Source organism: Delphinapterus leucas, chromosome 4, assembly GCF_059928025.1.
Source record: "Delphinapterus leucas isolate spDelLeu-1000000601 "Yukka" chromosome 4, BTC_Dleu_Yukka2, whole genome shotgun sequence".
Classification (NCBI taxonomy): domain Eukaryota; kingdom Metazoa; phylum Chordata; class Mammalia; order Artiodactyla; family Monodontidae; genus Delphinapterus; species Delphinapterus leucas.
In genome coordinates this window covers 95,860,346-95,880,781 of record NC_143132.1, presented here as the reverse complement: position 1 = coordinate 95,880,781, position 20,436 = coordinate 95,860,346, and the positions used below count along the sequence as shown (strand labels likewise).

Genomic DNA, 20,436 nt, shown 5'->3' with positions numbered 1-20,436 from the left:
TTCCAAAGTGGGTCAGGGCCGCCTTCCACCAGAGTCATCTGTTGAATTGTAGTTTTGGGAGATGGAGACCAGGAATCTGCATTTTAACAAGCTCCCCACTTATATTTGAGAAACACTGATATATTGCCTCATTTTTTTGTTTTATAGAATTAGAGATCAAATTAGAAAGAGACAGGGAATACACCAAACTTCTGGAAGTTGGGAGAATATTCTACATTGTACTAGGAACTCTGGATTTGGGGCCAGTGGGTGGGGTACCAAGTGGAAGGACAGACATAAGACAGCTTGGAGGAAACACACCAGGAGTGGGATATAGGAGGAGGTAGAAGGGAACTCAAAGTAAACTCTATTTTCAGTCCCAATTTTGTTAAGAGCCAACCTTGAGGTTCTCTCATCACAAATCAGGGAAAAGTTGTCCACTCTTTTGTGACTAAAGAGAACAAGTTTCTTCTCCTTTTTTTTTTTTTTGGCGGTATGCAGGCCTCTCACTGTTGCGGCCTCTCCCGTTGCAGAGCACAGGCTCCGGACGCGCAGGCTCAGCAGCCATGGCTCATGGGCCCAGCTGCTCTGCGGCATGTGGGATCTTCCCGGACCGGGGCACAAACTCGTGTCCCCTGCATCAGCAGGCGGACTCTCAACCACTGCGCCACCAGGGAAGCCCTCTTCTCCTTTTGAAGGGAGTAAAATCAATGCAAGGAAGCAAAAAGAGAGATGTCAAAAACATGGACACAATGAATGATTAAATGTGATGCACTGTCTCTTTTCCTTCCACTCAGTGGCATCAGTGTCAGGGCGTCCATGTGGAAGGAGCACTGGACCAGCTGGGCTGCCCTCTTGTCTTGACTCTACCTTGAACCTGTGTACCCCTAAACGTTGTTTCCTTCCTTGTAAAGTAAAGGAATTAGGCTGCGATGCTGTCTTAAGTGTCTTTCTACTCTGACAATCTAAGATTCTATTGTTATATGGAATTTTGCTACAAAATATATTGAACATAATTTTCTTTTAGTTACTGTATTGTCCTGTATTATGGAGATGCTCTCAAGGCTAGCAAAGCTGCTTGTCCCTACCTTGAATGGCCTAGGCTGCTACTTACTTTGAATTTCTATGTCATCCCCCTTCCCTCCACATTGTAAAATAGTTTTCATCCACTTCCTGGAGGTCAGACTCTCAGTTGTTTCTTCTTGTTGCTGTCACAAGGCTTACATGGAGCAGTCTGACCTCCTCCTATTCTAAATTGCTGCTTCCAACACCTGATGTTTAAGTTGTTAGGGTGAGTCTAAAATTAAGAGGAAGTGGTGTCAGAAGGAAGGCCTGAGGAACCCTATAAGGAAAGTATAGAGTGTGTAAGTGCTGAGTGTGAGACCTGGTGATATTTTCTTGGATGCTTGGCAGACTTGTGTAAATTATGTGTTCTTTCCTCCTGAAGGGAGTTGAGTTTGCACATAGAGTAGGTTTCTTTTTAAGTGCAGTATAAGGAAGGGCTTAGGAGGTAACTAACTTATTCTCTGTAGTGCAGGATCCACATCTTTACCCAATAATTCTTTTTTTTATGTTTATTTATTTATTTTTTTCTTATTAGTCATCCATTTTATACACATCAGTGTATACATGTCAATCCCAATCTCCCATTCAGCACACCCCTGCCACCATCCCCGCCGCATTCCCCCCTTGGTGTCCATACGTTTGTTCTCTACATCTGTGTCTCTATTTCTGCCCTGCAAACCGGTTCATCTGTACCATTTTCTAGGTTCCACATATATGCGTTAATATACAATATTTATTTTTCTCTTTCGGACTTACTTCACTCTGTATGACAGTCTCTAGATCCATCCACATCTCTACAAATGACCCAGTTTTGTTCCTTTTTATGGCTGAGTAATATTCCATTGTATATATGTAGCACATCTTCTTTATCCATTCGTCTGTCGATGGGCATTTAGGTTGCTTCCACGACCTGGCTATTGTAAATAGTGCTGCAATGAACATTGGGGTGCATATGTCTTTTTGAATTATGGTTTTCTCTGGGTATATGCCCAGTAGTGGGATTGCTGGGTCATATGGTAATTCTATTTTTAGTTCTTTAAGGAACCTCCATACTGTTCTCCATAGTGGCTGTATCAATTTACATTCCCACCAACAGTGCAAGAGGGTGCCCTTTTCTCCACACCCTCTCCAGCATTTGTTGTTTGTAGATTTCCCGATGATGCCCATTCTAACTGGTGTGAGGTGATACCTCATTGTAGTTTTGATTTGCATTTCTCTAATAATTAGTGATGTTGAGCAGCTTTTCATATGCCCCTTGGCCATCTGTATGTCTTCTTCGGAGAAATGTCTGTTTAGGTCTTCTGCCCATTTTTGGATTGGGTTGTTTGCTTTTTTAATATTGAGCTGCATGAGCTGTTTATATATTTTGGAGATTAATCCTTTGTCTGTTGATTCATTTGCAAATATTTTCTCCCATTCTGAGGGTTGTCGTTTCGTCTTGTTTGTAGTTTCCTTTGCTTTGCAAAAGCTTTTAAATTTCATTAGGTCCCATTTGTTTATTTTTGTTTTTATTTCCATTACTCTAGGAGGTGGATCAAAAAATATCTTGCTGTGATTTATGACAAAGAGTGTTCTTCCTATGTCTTCTTCTAAGAATTTTATAGTGCCCAGACTTACATTTAGGTCTTTAATCCATTTTGAGTTTATTTTTGTGTATGGTGTTAGGGAGTGTTCTAATTTCATTCTTTTACATGTAGCCCTCCAGTTTTCCCAGCACAACTTATTGAAGAGACTGTCTTTTCTCCATTGTATATCTGTGCCTCCTTTGTCATAGATTAGTTGACCATAGGTGTGTGGGTTTATCTCTGGGCTTTCTATCCTGTTCCATTGATCTATGTTTCTGTTTTTGTGCCAGTACCATATTGTCTTGATTACTGTAGCTCTGTAGTATAGTCTGAAGTCAGGGAGTCTGATTCCTCCCGCTCTGTTTTTTCCCCTCAAGACTGCTTTGGCTATTCGGGGTCTTTTGTGTCTCCATACAAATTTTAAGGTTTTTTGTTCTAGTTCCATAAAAAATGCCATTGGTAATTTGATAGGGATTGCATTGAATCTGTAGATTGCTTTGGGTAGTATAGTCAGTTCACAATATTGATTCTTCCAATCCAAGAACATGGTATATCTCTCCATTTGTTGGTATCATCTTTAATTTCTTTCACCAGTGTCTTATAGTTTTCTGCATACAGGTCTTTTGTCTCCCTAGGTAGGTTTATTCCTAGGTATTTTATTTTGGTTTCAGTGGTAAATGGGAGTGTTTCCTTGATTTCTCTTTCTGAGTTTTCATTGTTAGTGTATAGGAATGCAAGTGATTTCTGTGCATTAATTTTGTATCCTGAAACTTTACCATATTCACTGATTAGCTCTAGTAGTTTTCTGGTGACATCTTTAGGATTCTCTATGTATAGTATCATGTGATCTGTGAACAGTGACAGTTTTACTTCTTCTTTTCCAATTTGTATTCCTTTTATTTCTTTTTCTTCTCTGATTGCTGTGGCTAGGACTTCCAAAACTATGTTGAATAATATTGGTGAGAGTGGACATCCTTGTCCTGTTCCTGATCTTAGAGGAAATGCTTTCAGTTTTTCACCATTGAGAATGATGTTTGCTGTGGGTTTGTTGTATATGGCCTTTATTATGTTGAAGTAGGTTCCCTCTATGCCCACTTTCTGGAGAGTTTTTATCATAAATGGGTGTTGAATTTTGTCAAAAGCTTTTTCTGCATCTATTGATATGATCATATGGTTTTTCTTCTTCAATTTGTTAATATGGTGTATCACATTGATTGATTTGCGTATATTGAAGAATCCTTGCATCTCTGGGATAAATCCCACTTGATCATGGTGTATGATCCTTTTAATGTGTTGTTGGATTCTGTTTGCTAGTATTTTGTTGAGGATTTTTGCATCTATATTCATCAGTGATATTGGTCTGTAATTTTCTTTTTTTTGTAGTATCTTTGTCTGGTTTTGGTATCAGGGTGATGGTGGCCTCATAGAATGAGTTTGGGAGTGTTCCTTCGCTGCAATTTTTTGGAAGAGTTTGAGAAGGATGGGTGTTAGCTCTTCTCTAAATGTTTGATAGAATTCACCTGTGAAGCCATCTGGTCCTGGACTTTTGTTTGTTGGAAGATTTTCAATCACAGTTTCAATTTCATTACTTGTGATTGGTCTGTTCATATTTTCTACTTCTTCCTGGTTCAGTCTTGGAAGGTTGTAGTTTTCTAAGAATTTGTCCATTTCTTCCAGGTTGTCCATTTTATTGGCATAGAGTTGCTTGTAGTAGTCTCTTAGGATGCTTTGTATTTCTGTGGTGTCTGTTGTGACTTCTCCTTTTTCATTTCTAATTGTATTGATTTGAGTCCTCTCCCTCTTTTTCTTGACGAGTCTGGCTAATGGTTTATCAATTTTGTTTGTCTTCTCAAAGAACCAGCTTTTAGTTTTATTGACCTTTGCTATTGTTTTCTTTGTTTCTATTTCATTTATTTCTGCTGTGATCTTTATGATTTCTTTCCTTCTACTAACTTTGGATTTTGTTTGTTCTTCTTTCTCTAGTTCCTTTAGGTGTAAGGTTAGATTGTTTATTTGAGATTTTTCTTGTTTCTTGAGGTAGGCTTGTATAGCTATAAACTTCCCTCTTAGAACTGCTTTTGCTGCACGTCATAGGTTTTGGATCATCGTGTTTTCATTGTCATTTGTCTCTAGGTATTTTTTGATTTCTTCTCTGATTTATTCAGTGATGTCTTGGTTATTTAGTAATGTATTGTTTAGCCTCCATGTGTTTGTGTTTTTTACAGTTTTTTCCCTGTAATTAATTTCTAATCTCATAGCGTTGTGGTCAGAAAAGATGATTGATATGATTTCAATTTTCTTATATTTACTGAGGCTTGATTTGTGACCCAAGATGTGATCTATCCTGGAGAATGTCCTGTGCGCACTTGAGAAGAAAGTGTAATCTGCTGTTTTTGGATGGAATGTCCTATAAATAGCAATTAAACCTATCTGGTCTATTGTGTCATTTAAAACTTGTGTTTCCTTATTAATTTTCTCTCTGGATGATCTCCATTGGTGTAAGTGAGGTGTTAAAGTCCCCCACTATCATTGTGTTACTGTCGATATCCTCTTTTATAGCTGTTAGCAATTGCCTTCTGTATTGAGGTGCTCCTGTGTTGGGTGCATATATACTTATAATTGTTATATCTTCTTCCTGGATTGATCCTTTGATCATTACATAGTGTCCTTCCTTGTCTCTTGTAACATTCTTTATTTTAAAGTCTATTTTATTGGATAGGAGAATTGCTACTCCAGCTTTCTTTTGATTTCCATTTGCATGGAATATCTTTTTCCATCCCTTCACTTTCAGTCTGTATGTGTCCCTAGGTCTGAAATGGGTCTCTTGTAGACAGCATATATATGGGTCTTGTTTTTGTATCCATTCAGCAAGCCTGTGTCTTTTGGTTGCAGCCAAATTTAATCTCTTCACGTTTAAGGTAATTATCGATATGTACGTTCCTATTACCATTTTCTTAATTTGGGGTTTTTTTTTTTTTTGTAGGTCCTTTTCTTCTCTTGTGTTTCCCACTTAGAGAAGTTCCTTTAGCATTTGTTGTAGAGCTGGTTTGGTGGTGCTGAATTCTCTTAGCTTTTGCTTGTCTGTAAAGCTTTTGATTTCTCCATCGAATCTGAATGAGATCCTTGCTGGATAGAGTAATCTTGGTTGTAGGTTCTTCCCTTTCATCATTTTAAGCATATCATGCCAATCTCTTCTGTTTTGTAGAGCTTCTGCTGAGAAATCAGCTGTTAACCTTATGGGAGTTCCCTTGTATGTTATTTATCATTTTTCCCTTGCTGCTTTCAATAATTTTTCTTTAATTTTTGCCAATTTGATTACTATGTGTCTCGACATGTTTCTCTTTGGGTTTATCCTGTTTGGGACTCTCTGCGCTTCCTGGACTTGGGTGGCTATTTCCTTTCCCATGTTAGGGAAGATTTTTGACTATAATGTTTTCAGATATTTTCTTGGGTCCTTTCTCTCTCTCTTCTCCTTCTGGGACCCCTATAATGTGAATGTTGTTGTGTTTAATGTTGTCCCAGAGGTCTCTTAGGCTGTCTTCATTTCTTTTCATTCTTTTTTCTTTATTCTGTTCTGCAGCAGTGAATTCCACCATTCTGTCTTCCAGGTCATTTATCTGTTCTTCTGCCTGAGTTATTCTGCTATTGATTCCTTCTAGTGTATTTTTCATTTCAGTTATTGTATTGTTCATCTCTGTTTGTTTGTTCTTTAATTCTTCTAGATCTTTGTTAAAGAATTCTTGCATCTTCTCAATCTTTGCCTCCATTCTTTTTCCGAGGTCCTGGATCATCTTCACTATCATTATTCTGAATTCTTTTTCTGGAAGGTTGCCTACCTCCATTTCATTTAGTTCTTTTTCTGGGGTTTTATCTTGTTCCTTCATCTGGTACATAGCCCTCTGCCTTTTCGTCTTGTCTATCTTTCTGTGAATGTGATTTTTGTTCCACAGGCTGCAGGATTGTAGTTCTTCTTGCTTCTGCTGTCTGCCCTCTGGTGGATGAGGCTATCTAAGAAGCTTGTGCAAGTTTCCTTGGGAGGGACTTGTGGTGGGTAGAGCTGGCTGTTGCTCTGGTGGGCAGAGCTCAGTAAAACTTTAATCCGCTTGTCTGCTGATCGGTGGGGCTGGGTTCCCTCCCTGTTGGTTGTTTGGCCTGAGGCGACCCAACACTGGAGCCTGCCGGGCTCTTTGGTGGGGCTAATGGCGGACTCTGGGAGGGCTCACGCCAAGGAGTACTTCCCAGAACTTCTGCTGCCAGTGTCCTTGTCCCTTGGTGAGCCACAGCTGCCCCCTGCCTCTGCCGGAGACCCTCCAACACTAGCAGGTGGATCTGGTTCAGTCTCCTATGGGGTCACTGCTCCTTCCTCTGGGTCCCGATATGCACACTACTTTGTGTGTGCCCTCCAAGAGTAGAGTCTCTGTTTGCATCAGTCCTGCCGAAGTCCCGCAGTCAAATCCCACTAGCCTTCAAAGTCTGGTTCTCTAGGAATTCCTCCTCCCATTGCCAGGCCCCCAGGTTGGGAAGCGTGACGTGTGGCTTAGAACCTTCACTCCAGTGGGTGGACTTCTGTGGTATAAGTGTTCTCCAGTTTGTGAGTCACCCACCCGGTGGTTATGGGATTTGATTTTATTGTGATAGTGCCCCTCCTACTGTCACATTGCAGCTTCTCCTTTGTCTTTGCATGTAGGGTATCTTCTCTGGTGTGTTCCAGTGTCTTCCTGTCGATGATTGTTCAACAGTTAGTTGTGATTCCGGTGTTCTCGATAGAGGGAGTGAGAGCATGGTCTTCTACTCCGCCATCTTGAACCGATCTCTGTATACCCAATAATTCTTATATTCTATGGGCTTCTTCTCTCCATCCTTCTTTACCACCTGATAATGTACAAGGCTTATAAGTAGAATTTGTGCAAGGAATGCTTTTGAAATGGGCATCAGTTTGATTGCAAATTTAATTTGGAGAGCCAGTATTATGAAGTTTGGGTAGTCAAAGTTCTCTCCTTAATATTTGATCTGACAAATTAAAAAGCGTCCAATTCACCATCAGAACCCACTGACCAAGAGTAATTAGCGAAGAGTCAAGTCTTCTTTAGGTCTTGTGAAGGGACCCGCCCCTTGATCTCCTGGATTGGAGGAAGAGGCCCTATGCTGTGCACGGTGCAGGAACGTATAGAATCTTAGTCACTCATTTCCCCAAACCTGATTGGATCCTGATGACTAGAGTTTGGGGAGAACAGTGGGACAATCAATTAGCCACTAACCATGTAAGACAATTTCTGCTACCATAAATCATTCTTTGGGACACATTCTCATTTTGAACACATTGTGAGGGGTTTTATTTTTGAAACCTTCTGATTCATTTGTATGCAGGAATCCAAGCTTTTGGTGGACACTAGAAAGTTTACAGCTTGTCACTGAAGCTCAGTGGTGAGGAGTGAGTGATTTCAACCCCAAGTATCCTGGAAAAAAACTGGAAAATGTTGTCAGTCATTCATGTTTGTTTCAACTATCTCATGTGTAAGAGAGACACATTCAAGGGTATGAGACACATTCAAGGGTATCTTTCTAATTTCAATGAGAAATAAAAACAACAGAAAGGGAAGCCTTGTTTTTCATCCTAGATTATGTGGTAACCGAGTGTCCAAAGGCAAGTTACTTACCTCACATGGGTAAAACGAGGGGGTCAACTAGATGAGCTTCAGGCTACCTTCTCATGCTATTGTTCTTTGGTTTTACAGCTAGAAGCAACTCTTAATCATTTGGGTCAATAGGGGAAACCCTGTAGGAAATATTGCAAGCCAGTAGTCTCGGGAAAGGTAGTACTGCCTCCTAGGGGAAATTTTGGAAATCTTTGAGGGTGTCTGTGGTTCACATGATTATTGTGGGCACTCATGGCATTAAATGGGTGGGAGCCTGGGCTGTTAGACATTCTGCAGTGTGTGGGACTGTCCCACCGAATGAGGCATTGTCCTGTGTCTTACATGATTCTGAAGGTCCCAGTGGACATTCATGTAAGACAAAACCTGTTTATGATTTCTGAGCTTGAATCTATCTTCATTTTACATATTAACACAAAGCATTTTTTTGGTATGGTTTTATATACATTGAATTTTCCTGGGATGTAACGACTGGGTAAACTGAGGGACAGTCGTAATTTGTTTTGTCTCAAAATTTACCAGGAGTTGCTCATCATTTGGGAAAACCACATCAGCAGCAGCTCAAGACTCATGGTCTTTGAGCACCAAACAGCACACCTATGTGAAGGTACGTTTGTAGCAGTTGCATTCATAGTGGTTCTACAAATGACGGCAGGCAACCAATGACTCTGTTGTGTCCCCTAACGTACTTATGCCCCAGCATTCACATGCTGATATATTATTTTTATCAGAAATTACTCTTCTTTCATTTGTCTTCTATACAGAGGACATGGTGATTTTTTTTTTAAGAAGTTAGTGTTTAGGAAGGTAACATTATCTCTAGTTTGCTTTGCAGAACAGTAGAAAAAGAATTGCAGTGTATTTATTATCTAAAGTTGATTTGGTGTACTAGGATGGAGAATCACTATTCTAAATGTGAGAGAAGTCTATAAACAATCTCTACTCAATTTAGTAAGGCATTTCAAAAATTTCTTGCCCCAGAGTTACCTTCCCAGTCATAGTTGCCTTATGCTATTATCAAAGTGACTTTGCATTCCTTGGCTATTCATCAAGTGGTTGGAGAGGGAGAGGCATATAGATTCCAAAAGTATAACCGTGTAGGTGGAGAAAATCAATAGAGAGTACAACGTCGGGGTGCAAATGGCCATCAGCGAGCGGCAGCATGCTGCAGAGAACGTGATGGAAGTTTTCCCATTAAGGTTGTTCAGAGATGGCAAGTCCTCGAGCAGTATGGAGGATTCATTTCTGCAGGACTAGAGAGAATAGGAATGGTTCCTCATAGCCTGCAACTCTGATATCCTTTTCGGTTATCTACCTCTTAAGTATATTGTAAACATACCCCTGTTCTCATTTTGTAATATCCCTAGTGTTCTGTTTTATTTCCATACCTAGAACTACTTTTGCTTAAATTGAGTAATTCCCAGCCTGAAGAGCAGTCAAACTTAGGATTTACACATTGAAAAGTGGATTGGGACAAGATACCAGAAGATTCCATATTTGAAACATTCTCCATCAGTCCCTTTGTGAGTACCCCAAATGTGTGATTTGAGGTTCAGAAAAGTTTGGTTCCTTTCAGTGTGAATTTCTTTTTAACTCCAAGAGTCTATGGTCCTATCATATATAGGTATAATAGGCCAGGCTTCGGTTAGATACTCCCAGGGAGCCTACGAACAATATTGAACTTTCTAAACTTGTACCTAAGACAGCGCTGCCCAAGGGTTAAGATGATCACTACATGTTCCTCCCTGTCTAATGTCATCCTGTCATTCACAGCCTGCCCACCCTGGTTCTCTAGTACCTTCTCAGGACCAGGAAGCAAAGATTCTCCACCCTAAGAGGGTGTAAAGGAGAGAGATCCCGCTGGCGGTAGGTGAAAGGTAGAGAAGGGTTTCTCCACTTGAGAAATACATTTCCCTCTTCCTTCCACCAAAGAAAGCCATCAGACAAATAAGTACTTTTTAAAAGTGTACTCGGGCCTGGGAAGATTAAATCTAGTGGTTATTTACACCTGAACACCAATTACTCTACTCAGATAAGGAGAGATTTTCCCATTACCATGTAGTTTAACATACTGACTAATTCCCTAACTTACTTATCAGCGTATTTACTGATTTCCTGAATAACTTCGGACTTCCTAAATTTCCTTCCTTTAGTGCCTGCTAAATCAGGCACTGTGGTGAGTATCAGAGACTTAAACGGAAAGTAAGGCAGGTCTCCTGACGTCTATATTCTAATCGGGAAAGAGCTTAATAACCGGAAGATTCCACGCGGCTGGTACGTAACGTTGTAGGGTATTTATGAGGTGCTCTGGGAGCCCCGTGGGGCGAGTGTGGTTCTGAGGGAGCATGGTTCTCTGGTTGCCGGGGAAGCGGGGAAACGAAGTGGGGAGGCTGTTGAGTTGCATCTTGAAGGGTGAGCTGGGCTTTCCCAGGCAGAACAAAATGGGAAAGGGGGGTCTCAGGCAGATGAAAGGACACAGCTGGAATGACGTATAGGATGCTTTGGGGGTTGAAGATGATGGGTCTGCAGAGATGGACTGGGGTCAAGTGTTGAGGGAGCGGGACCTGGTTAATAGGTTGGGGGAATCTAGCAGAAAAGGACCGCATGGTTCATCTACTATAGTCGTAAAGCTTTCTCTTGGTTGTAAAACCCACTCTGCCCACAAAGTCTTATTTGAGAGCTTAATACATAAATAAGTGAAAGCAGGGTGCTCTGTCTGAGGAGAGAGTAGGAGACCTGAGGCTGATCTGCCCGGGATCTCCCGCATCCCACTCCTCCCCAGAGCTTTTGACTATCCTCTGAGGACCCACAGGCTGTACTGAGCGCATGGTGGGGGAGGGGTATCAGCTGCTCATCTGGGTGGCTTTCTTACTTGATAGAGGATGCAACCGAGCCCCAGACCTGAAGCTGCATATTCAGGTTATGACAGAGCAGGGGCTAGAATGGAAGTCTCCTGATAGCCAGTTCTAGGAGCTTTCCAATTCATTCATTCACTTATCTGAAACATTTATAAGGTGCCATCTTGATGCATCTATGTTAGATTTTAGGGACTTAAAGGTGAATAGGAAGAATACAGTTCCTTTTCCGTGGGTCTTATAGTCTAGTGGCGAGGACAGACCAGAAAAGCAACAATTACAAGAAAACAAGAAAGGAGATATTAGTTGTAGGGAGTGGGGGAAAGTGCATGGGCTGCTTTAAAGAACTGCAACCCTGAGTTCTGAAGTGAGGTGTTCAGAGAGCCAGAAGGACTGTCCATAGAGAAAAGGGCGTCAGGAGGTACGAGAAGGAGTGGAGAGGAGCGTCCAGGAAAACAATTAGCCAGCTCTGCAGTTTCATTCAGGCCTCTGGGATCAGTCCCAGCCTGTGTGTTGCTCAGAGGAGCCTGCCTGGGGTGACTGGCCACAGGCCACAGATAACAGGCCTGATTGGTTGTTTTGAACGTGTTGTATCGGTCAGCGATGCCTTGTCCATGAAGTCAGTTCCTCCTGAGTGCCAATTATCCTCTGTCTCATAGACCCAGGAAGGAATCAGCTGTTGGATGACACCAGTGCAACTCACCACTTAGACCCAAACATGTCTTTAAGGAAGTCCTCACCAAAGACGGCATTTTGCTGAGATCGTTGTTACCCATTTCCTTCTCATTTTCTTAGTCTTCTTAAAATATCTCTGTTCCGTTAATCAATTCACAGCAGGGCTATACGTGTTGTATATACTGATATGGTTGCTAGTACTGCTAGTAGGTTGGGAGTGGGGTATAAGGAGAAATCACAGGGCCCTAGAGGGAAGTAGAGTGAGTTCTCTTGGAGACATTTGTGCTCCCTGCAGCACTGAACTCCAGACGGTGGTGATGAAGTATCCCCATCATCACTGTCCCCCTTGAGAAGCACGTTGCTGGATTCTGAGAAACATCTGTTCAGCCCCCTGCGACCCTGCACCAGTGTCCTCTTCCCAATGCTCTTGATCAGCCAAGAAAATTGTGGGTTTCTTTTTCAGGGAGTAATCCATCAGGCTCTCTCTCCCTCCCACTTCGACCGTCTCTTCTACCTGAGTAACCTTGGTCACTCCATCACCTGTCAGTGAAGCCCAGGCAATATTTACAAATGCATCTGGAAGAAAAGCAGTCTGTCTGGGAATGCCATAATTTTTCTGCCAAAGCGGGTCCCAGGTGGACAGTAAAAGCCTGTGTTTAGGGAATGGGTGGCATCTTCAATCAGGGTGTGTGTGACACTATTATACTTACTGAACCTGACAGGCCTCCAATTAAAGTTGGGTAGGAAGCAGAGAACTGGAAAGTTCCCCAACCTGCTGCACCAATATATCAACATATAAACAGGAAGGAAAGAAGCTGTCCTCATAGTCAGAGAAGTGACTCCCAAAATAGGTCAAGGAGGTTTATTAATTTACTTATGAAATAAGACCAGACTATGTGCTTACTCTCTTGTCTAGATCTCCCGTTTGAAAATATTTTAGAGGTTATTGGAAGGTACAGTTTTCATAACATGATGAATTCCAGTATCATATTGTCTGGTCATGCTATTGTTAATATCATCATTAGTGTACATTAATTGTATTGCTTTATCAGTGATAATGAAGATGGTAATAATAATAATAAAGATCATATGGTTGCTTTCAACTGAAAAATTCACAGGGTTAGCTTTTCCTGAGTCCATCTTCTGGCCCAGATTGGTCCCTCTTCATTGCTGAGATGGCAGGTGGGCTAGAACTGCCCTTTTTTCTGCTCATAACATTTTTATGTAGGTGACCTTGGGTTAACATCAAAGAGAGCCTTGCAGGGGAAAAGATGTTACAAAAGGGAAAGACACATGTGTTGGGGCATCTACCTATGGTAGGCCCATTGTACATGGTTCCTCATCTGATGCTCAGGTAAGGTGCGAGGGAATGTTGGGGCCTCCATCAGCAGCCCCTCTTTGCTTTAGGAGAAGCCGTGAGGTGTCATAGAAGACACACAGCCTCTGGAGAGAGACCCAGAGAGTGCTTATAACAATTAAATGAGATAATGCACACAGATCACTTTGCCCAGTGCATCGCACAAAGTGAGTGCTTGGTAAATGGCAACTAGAATTATTACTAACTGTGGCTTTGAGCAACTCACCCAATTCACTGACCCTTAGTTTCTCCATCTGGAAACTGGCGATGGCGATGCCTACTGTGCAGGTTGTCACGGCCAGGCACTCCTCCAGCGGGAGTTATGGCTGTTACTACAGTTGAGGAAAAGGATATCAGAGAGCTTTACTTAGCAGTAGCTTCTGGAGTGTCTATGCAGGAGCCTTTGCCTCGTAGATGGGATAAAAGAGATTAGAAACAAGTATTGTTGGCTGATGGTTTTAGAGACTCAGCATTGGCAGAGAAGTCATCTAGAATCTAGACCAAGCCCTATGTGTGCTTGATTCACTTCTAAGTCAAAACCTGGATAATTTTCTTTTTAGGTTCTTAATCTTTAATCTAGAAACATCTGTTCTTTTCCACAAATCCTGTTAGAAATTGTGAGGGTGAAGAGAAAGTTCCCAGTTTCTTGTTCAACCTTTCTTTATGAGACCTACTGCCCCTCGTCCAGATGACTCTGATGACTGAGCCATAAAGGCTTTGTGTGGAAAGGCAAGGAGGGCAGGCACTGAAGTGACAGCCAGTCAAAGATTTTCCAGCTCATCTCTCCAGGAGTAGGCAGTGCCCCCGTTTCTGAAGCAGAGGAAAGTCGCACTGACAGAGATGACAGTCCTAAGAAGCTTCTGTGAGGGGACCAGGCCATCACCCCCTTGCCCTGAGAATTTAGTGGGCAGGACTAAAAGAGAGTGCTAAGAGAACACACCTGAGCCCTTGTGTGGCCTCCTCAGCCCATTTGACAATCACGTGGGACCAGGTTCCCCTGGGACAGGCTGCGTTCTTGGCAGATGCCCAGGAGGGTGAGACCCAGAGAATCTCTCGTGGGCCTGGATCTGCTGTCAGTGGAGGACCTTCCCAGAGACATGAGAAACCCCTCCTAAAAGGGGTGCCATCTTGACTTTTTTCCAAAATGGGCCAACATGCAGAGAGGGAGGACCAGAGACTCAGGATTCAGGAAGTTGTTAGAGAGAATCTTCTGGGTGTGGGGATTTGGTTACAGCTCCTAATTCTTTCTATTATAGTTCTCCTCCCTCCTGGGATACAAACATGTACCACTTTCACCTCTCTTCCTCTCCTTCGCCCTTTCTACTCTCCAGCCCACAAACTCTAGAAGAATTTGGCCTTCTGTAGGGCATAAGTATGAAGTTTGTATTTTAAGGAGTGAGTGTTGCTGCCTACTGGTCCATGAGGATGGAAGGATGGAGTGCATGGTAAACAGTACTGGGGCACAGCTGACCAGGATCTGGGGTAACTGTTTTTCCTAGATTCTCACCTAGATGGTCCTAATGGATTGCTTCCAACTGGACAGCCCCTACCAAATGCAGTAGCAGTTGTGGGATTTTAGCTGACTTTTCTACAAGACAACTCCGGTGAATGGAACAGTGAATCGCTTGGATATGTTGGTGGCTTCTTGACAGAGGCATGCCCTCCAAGGAAAACACTGAGTGCTTTTGACATGATTTATTGTGTCGAGTGCTCTCATAAATAAAACATGCTTAGAGGTGTTTGCAAAGGAGCAGGCATTTGTATCTATGTTTTATACGTAAGAGAAATTCATTGCATTGTTTATTTTCTTTAAAAAGCCTCAGAAATTATAAACTGGGGTATTTGTAAATAGAGTCTCTAGATAAATAACCAAGGACTATTATTGAATTTATTACAGAATAGGAAATTCCTGAAGAGTTGATAGGATATAAAGATATATTTATGTGTGCATGTGTATACGTACATATTTATGTAAATGTATACATATATTTATATGTTTTCAACTACTTTGCAAGGGACTTTGAGGACCAGGTCTATGTAAACGGCCAGTGGTGAAGTAGAGTATGAAATGTTTGTGATGCGTGCTAGCAAATCATTGCTTTTCACGCAAATACAGCTACCCATGGACACTCAATAAACACAGGCACAGACTGTGTCTAGGATGAAAGCATTTCTTGGGTTGTTAAATCAGAGTTTCACTTTACTGCTTGCCGTTCTGTCTTCTGCATGCCAGCTCTACCCTTTGTCTTACGGTGTTTGTCTATGCTGTACCCCAGAAATCGGCAGCTTCAGTCCACAGGCTGTCAACCCGAAAGGCCGTTTATCAGCGTCCCTGCCGCTTGGGACGCCAGTGCCTACACCTTCTTCAGCTCCATGTGTAGGAATATATTCTTCCTTCAGTTTCACTCCTCCCCCTCTGCCTGCATTTTTCTTTCTCCATTATTGCTTTTGATCTCTCCATCTCCATCTGACTGTAGCCGTTTAACAAAGTTCTGCCCTTTGTTCTTTTCTCTTCATACCCCCTTTGCTTGGGTGACCTCACCCCCTTGCCAGGGCTGGTGGAATTTGCCGGGGTCGGGGCGGTGGCCTCCCTGATTCACTCGGCTGGCCATGGGCCCTTAGCACCAGCCTCTGTGACCTGGCAGTGTGAGGAGGGGCACCGAGTGGGGCAGGGTGTTCAGAGCTGATGGCTGGCGCATGCAGAGCTCTTGAGCTGCTGTGGCCAGCCAGTTAGACTCTGCACGTAGTCTGCCTTTCCCCAGAGCCCCAAGGGCAGGAGCTGGTGCTAGGAGTAACTCCTCTGTGAGTTTCCATGAGCACTCCTGTCTCAGGTGCTTATCCTTGCTTGTGCCTGACTCACCTCTAGCCCCTGTTTTAGTGCACAGAATGGAGGCTGCTTAAATATCACTTGTTCAGAGAGAGAGAGTACTTTGCACTGGTACCCTGTTTAATTTCCATGGAGCCCTTACCACAATTTGTAATTCTCTTATGTACTTATTTACTTGTTTTCTGAGGCACAGCTTTTTTGTACGTTTTGCAGCACAGCTTGTTTGAAGGGGACTGTCCCTGTAGAGATGAGAGTTCCTCTTGGGCAAATACCTTCAGGAACAAAAGTACGCTTTTTGCCCAAGGTTTATCTGGAGAAAGGGTGAGTAGGAGGCGGGTCTGAGTCTCTTACTAGGTGTGCGCTGAGGGGCTTCAGAATCTGAACCAAGGCCTGCTCATTTGCACTAAGAACGAACCTAGCCTTGTTAGGTTGGAGATCTGGCCAGCAGTAGTGGTAGTAGGGATAAAAATAAGAGCAAACATTACTAAACATTTACTGTGTGCACCAGCTCTACTGAGCACTTTACGTACTCGATCTTAATCTCACAGGATAGAAAGGATGCTGAGGCCATCATTATTCCATTACAGAGAACGAGTCCAGGGTCTAGACAGGTTCTCAGGACCTCCCAGTATTTTCCACTTGACAGAATACACCTAGAAGACGACGTTTGTACGGATGTGGGAAGGAGGTCATGTGTAAAGGGACGAGGCTGTTCACAGGTAGCGGTGAGTAGCCTTGGGCCTCTCCCACCTCCTGCTGCCCTGAGGGCTGAGGGAGCAATACCTTGGCACACCTATAATTTTTGGCAACCTGCTTGGGAAGCTCTAGGTTAAGTACATTTTTCAAATTGCACAGGTAGTAAATGGCCGAGCAGGGCTTGAAGTGAGGTAGATCAGCTCTGGGACTAATTGCTCTGATGCTACCTGGTGCTCCTCTGCTACGTGGTGTTGGGATGTGTGTGTGGGGAGTCGAGGCATTGGACCTTTCTTTACAAATCTTTCCACTCCCTAAGTTCTATTTTTCACCCTAACTCACACAGGCAATCTAATCTGAACTCTTCATTGTGCATAGGAGGAAACTGAGGTCGAGAGACGTGAATGACTTGCTCCAGGGTCCTGAGCTGCTGAGGGACAGAGCTGGAACTAGATCCCAGGTGTCCTGACTCCTGACCCAGACGCTTTGTCTCTTGCAGCTCTCATGACTATTTCACGTGTGCCTGTCTTGTTTCTTTGCATCGATTGATGCCAAGCCCTTTGTCTTGGAGTTCTTTCCTGTCTTCTGCGGCCCCCTGCCACGCTGAGCCCAGAGCCGGCGGCCAGTCCCTCTCACAGCTGTGCTGGGGGCTCTCGGTATGCCCTGTCCACCCCAGCAAGTGCTGGAGAAGATGTCAAAGAAGCCCAGTTTCTCCTGGGTTTGCTGGAGGAAACTCATTTTCACAATCAGCAATTTGAGAAACTTGCATATTTCTATTAAATTGTGCTCACCTTTTCTGAACTGGTAACTGACATCCTTCCTACAGGGCTGTCAATCCAGCCCCACATAGAAGAGCTACATGCACTTCACAACACCCTTCTCACGGCTGACAGGTGACAGAAAGCCGCTGAGCTTAGAAGTCATTTTCATGACCTGGGTTACAGAAGTTTTGAGCTAGAAAAGTGCTCTCCTAATCAATGGAATAGAATGAGCTACGGGCTCTTTTGAAACCCTAATAAGAATGAGGGTTTCCTTGATTCATTCGATTCTCTCTGGCGAGTTTTTAAATTTTTTGAGGGGGTGTGTCTGCATGGAGCAACATGGTGGTAACAGTCTCTGGAGCAGGCAGAATCGAATTTAGACTTGCCTTTTGCCGCTGACTGCTTCGTTGCCCCGGACAAGTCACCCATCCCCCGCAAGCCTCAGTTTTGTCATCTGCTAAATGGATCTGACAATGGTACTTATTTTGTAGGATTTGTTGAGAAGATTGTGCAACTGGTGTTCAGCTAGTGCCAGGCATGTTATCAGTGCTCAGTGGCTTAGCTATTATGATCGGGCATACTACAGGAAAGCTACTATCACCTACCAGGGAGGCTGAGAGGATTAAATGAGGTACTATATGCATGGTGCCCAGGGCACAGAATTTGCCTAATGATAATAAAAACAATAGTAATAATAATAGTAATGACTAACATTTACTGAGTGTTTACTAACTTCTGTCTTAGAGACTTTAAAACATCAGGGGCAGGTGCTATCATTCTTAAGATTTCAACCTACAGCTGTGTATTTAGACAGTATTTTGGAGAGCTAGTCTTCAATAAGCTTGGAGACTGCCCTGAATTTGTTCATCTTTGCATTTCCTCTCTACCCTCTCACCCACTTTGCATTTCTGCCTCTCCCACCCCCCAGTGTGGTTAAGAGCAGCTCTCAGATATGTTTGGGGGAACAAATAAATGGAAGTTTGTGGAATGAATGAGTGATCTTAGGTCATTGAAAATAGGTTGCAGAAGGGCCAACCCTTCTGGTGGTCACCTCTCAGGTCTGGCTTCAATTTGGGGAGGGGAAAATGGTCTGTTCTGAAAAACAAAACAAAGAAACTCACCAGGCTATCTAAATAGATCCTAAATATTTAGCGATCTTCCTCGGCATGAAAATCCAACCTGAGATGAACACTGGAACGAGCAGACTCTGTTTAAACTTTGCGAAGGTCTGCAGAACGAGCCCAGGGAGGCGGCTGGAAGCCTCGTCTATGGGAAAGAGCTCTGTTCCCCTTACCGCCTCTCCAGGGATTCAGTTACCAGGGTTCACCTAATGTTGGTTGAGAAGATGCTAAAGAACAAGTGAGGGTGGCAGGACATACAATGATCAACCCTAGTGCTGAACCATAAGCTTAGAGTGCCAAGAAACGTACTACTCGGTGTGATGGGCCTTTATTGCCTTTTAGACCGTTTCACCCATTGCAATTTATTAATCCCCATCTAATGCGAAAGAGTGTTTTGCTTTAAAGATATCAGAGGCAGCTTGCTGAAATGGAGGACCATGCGTTTTGGAGTCCTGCAATCTTAGATTTGAGTTCTGGCTCTGCCAGGAAATATCTGCCTGCTTCTCAGGAAGTTACTTTAACCTCTGACCCCCTGGCTTCTCATCTGAGGGCAGAACTAAAATCACCCCGCCCTGCACTGGCTTGGTGGGGATGGAGAGGAGGCGCTACACTAGAGCACCGTATGCAGTGTTCTGAACACAAAGATTAGTTTACTGTACCTCGGGGTGTTCTGTGGCGGGGCTCTTTACTAGAGTTTTCTGTTTCTGCCTTCACTTTCTTTACTAGAGTTTTCTGTTTCTGCCTTCACTTTCTTTCACCAGGATGGTATTGTAAATCCATTGTTCAAATGACATTATCTCAAAAACGTTCTCATTTGTTATGTGCCTTTTCTCAGCTAGAAAGAGCATTTATCCTTCTCCCTCACCCTCCCTCATCCAGCCATGCCCCAATCCTCTTCTCCATCCCAGGCTTCCTCCATTTCAGGGCCTAGAGCCCCGTAGTCTCTTGCCTGTTCTGTACAATATGCACACAGCCAGATTCCCACCTCTGTCCTCTCCCCACTGTGTTACTAAAATACGGATCTGGTCACACCACTGAACTTCTCAATGACTACAGAATGATCTCTAACCTTCCTGCCCTGGTCCCCAAATCCCTCCTTCTAGAGCTCACTTTGTTTAAATGAATGATCCTGGTGGACCATTTTGGTTAGGGGATGATAGTCTTTGGAGAATGGCCAGGATGAACTTGGAGGGCGATAGAAAGATATGTAGACTGCTCTGGATAAGATACGAACAAGAGTTTTAGGGCTTGACAGCAAGCAGGTGAGGGAGTAGAAGGTCAGTTTAAAGGAGGAAGGCTGCCCATCAATGGGGCTGGAGGCTGAAGTCAAGAAGAACAGAGGGTTTGTGGACATTCTCTAAAGCCAGGGACAACTGGAGTAGCCTGTATTGCATCGTAAGCTTGCTGTCTGCTGGGACGGACTGCATTATATCTCCTATCTCTGGCCCAAACTTTCCATAAAGTTCACTGCACATACAGCTTTACCTTGCTGTTACTTGGAGGACAGGAGGGACTGGGGTATCATCTAGTTGGATGATGAAGTGAAGAAAAGGGAAGAAGCCAATGAAACATGGAGTGGAGACAGAGACTCTATGGAAGCAGAGATTCAGAGCTGGAAGAAGTAAGCTTCACAACTCTCTAGGTTTATTGAGGGAGACTCTAGATTTTCTGATTGTACATGACTGGGAATCAGAACAAATTTTACTTAAATGTTTCAGAACAACTTGACCTCAGCAAACTGGAGGGCTTAGGGGCTATGCATCGATTATAGATGTGGCAGTGACAGCTAGTTTTCCTTTTCTTTACCACCAATAGAACCCCTATAATACTTGGGTGGGTAATGTACCCAGTCAGAAGACTACATTTCTCAATCTCACTTGCTGT

General features: G+C 43.2%; 1 protein-coding gene across 1 annotated transcript in view; it reads right to left on the bottom strand.

Annotated features, from left to right (window-relative positions):
• SLC7A14 (solute carrier family 7 member 14) overlaps window positions 1–20,436 on the bottom strand; it is a 70,541-nt gene that overhangs the window by 40,869 nt on the left and 9,236 nt on the right. The window lies entirely within an intron of this gene.